This window comes from Palaemon carinicauda, chromosome 35 (genome assembly GCF_036898095.1).
Source record: "Palaemon carinicauda isolate YSFRI2023 chromosome 35, ASM3689809v2, whole genome shotgun sequence".
Taxonomy (NCBI): Eukaryota; Metazoa; Arthropoda; class Malacostraca; order Decapoda; family Palaemonidae; genus Palaemon; species Palaemon carinicauda.
In genome coordinates, this window is record NC_090759.1 from 48,069,603 (window position 1) to 48,072,102 (window position 2,500).

The following is a 2,500-nucleotide window of genomic DNA, read 5'->3' on the forward strand; positions in this document are numbered from 1 at the left end:
TATGAAAAAATGTCTTACTAGCATGATGTAAATATGAATAATGTCGTAATAGCATCGTGTAAATATAAAAAAAAATCTTACTAGCATCGTGTAAATATGAATAATGTATTACTAGCATTGTGTAAATGTAAAAATATTCTTACTATCATCGTGTAAATATGAATAATGTCTTACTAGCATCGTGTAGATATAAATAATTCTTCCTATCATCGTGTAAATATCAATGTCTTACTAGCATCGTGTAAATATGAATAATGTCTTACGAGCATTGTGTATATATTAAGAATGTCTTACTAGCATCGTGTAAATATGAAGAATGTCTAACTAGCATCGTGAATATATTAAGAATGTCTTACTAGCATCGTGTAAATATGAAGAATGTCTTACTAGCATTGTGTTGATAAGAAGAATGTCTTAATAGCATCGTGTAAGTATAAAGAATGTCTAACTAGCATCTTATAAATATGAAGAATGTCTTACTAGCATCGTGTAAATATGAAGAATGTCTAGATAGCATCGTGTAAATATGAAGAATGCCCTACTAGCATCACCAGCATTAAAATCAATGATTTAATAATCCAGGAATGAAAAAACCAAGTTGAAAACATAGCCACATAAACACTTTAGCGATGAATTTTTATCCTGTCAGTCACGATTAGCTTTGATGGTATCGGTTGCGAATATCCACGTTCAGATTCTGAAAAAGAAAAAAATAATTATGTTTATTCGATTGTGTTGGTGGCAAGCAGCTTGAAGTATGGCCTGAGCTCCTGATGGCTGATATTCAATGGAGCCAGCGTCTCAAAAAGGAAACAGGGCAAATGAAGGGGGAGGAAGAGGAGACGATGGATTGACGATCTAAGAAAATTTGCGGGTATAGACTAGCATAGAAAAACCATTCACAGACGCCTGTGGAACGACATGCCTGATGCCTTTGTCCTAAAGTGAACTAGTGACGGCTGATGATGATGATTATGATATATATATATATATATATATATATATATATATATATATACATATATATATATATATATATATATATATATATATATATATATATATATATATATATATACATATATATATATATATATATATATATATATATATATATATATTTCTACATATATATATTTATACATACATATATATATATATATATATATATATATATATATATATATATACACACACACACAATCAAGCATGTTTATAATGTAAGGATGGATGCCTCATACTTCTTCCAAGCATTGCAGACTTATGAACAAACTGTTATTTAAAGAGGATTCATAAATGGTATAGAGATGAAATAGCTTTTAAGCAGGATCAAATAATGATTAAAATGGATCTGTTACAGAGTCAACATAACGTGAAAGTGAAACGCTACTCGCTAATGAAATGACTACTCGCCCAGAATAACGATGTCCTTACAGATATCATTAGAGATTTGTTTAGTATTGCATTTAATTTAACTATTTCTGATTGTTTCTCCCAGGAGATAAGAAATATCTCCTTTGATGTTTATTTTCCCTTGCTCATTATTATCTTTTATGTCTTTTATTAAGTTGAATGAATTTCCTCATAAATGGCTTGTCTTTATATGTCAACAAGAGTTCATTTCCGCTTTGCATAAGAGAACCATTTGTTGCACGGGAGGTGAGCAAGCATAAGTATGCGTGTGACCTTTTAATTGACCATCTTCCGAGGGAGTAGGCAAATCCAAAGTCGTAGGAATTAATCACAATTCGACCTTTGCGTCGGTGCATTTGAACCCGCTAGACCCATCAGTCTATTACATTTACCGATGCTTGCGCCACTTTAGTCATTGAAAATGGAGGTTTTCTTTAGTCCACATCCCCCTTTTGGATGTTTATACATTTACGTTGCCACCAGAAATTCTTAAAATGGTCTGGCCTTTTAGTTGGCTTCCCCGGAATAGGAATCATGCATTAATTTGCATCGGCCCAAACATTTATGTCTAACTCTTTCATTCATTCAATTGTACCAACTGTTGGGGCCGTTTAGGCAGTACATGAATGCGGTTTTCTACCGTGTTTATCGTGCCGGGTGCGCGGTTATATTCAGTCAGTAAGGATGCGTATGCATATGAATGTCGTTACTTACCGTAGGTTACTATGAATGGTATAATGTTCAGGAAATGCTAATGGGAATAACACGGGGGTGTTGGCTGCCCTGTGTGACGTCGCCATGACAACGAGGTATCGACTGGCCGCGAGCAGGGTTGTCGACGATCGCCTCCCCACTTCATGATCTCAATCGATAGCGGAACTCCATTATGAGGAATTATCAGGGATTATGATGGGCTTTTCATTCCCAAGTGGCATCCCCTAAACACCATTTTCAAACGTACCTTATGGTGGCCGAAATCCACCGATTTAAAATATCATAAGATGTAAATTTCGCGTGGCGAGATAGAGGGGCGAGGTGAGAATCCCTCACTTCCTCCTACCCACCCTCCCGCCTCTCGCTCCTGTAG

The 2,500-nt window shown here is 35.1% G+C and overlaps 1 protein-coding gene across 1 annotated transcript in view; it reads left to right on the forward strand.

Moving 5' to 3' along the window:
• The window catches only part of Schip1 (Schwannomin interacting protein 1), a 544,486-nt gene that overhangs the window by 269,904 nt on the left and 272,082 nt on the right, over positions 1–2,500 (forward strand). The window lies entirely within an intron of this gene.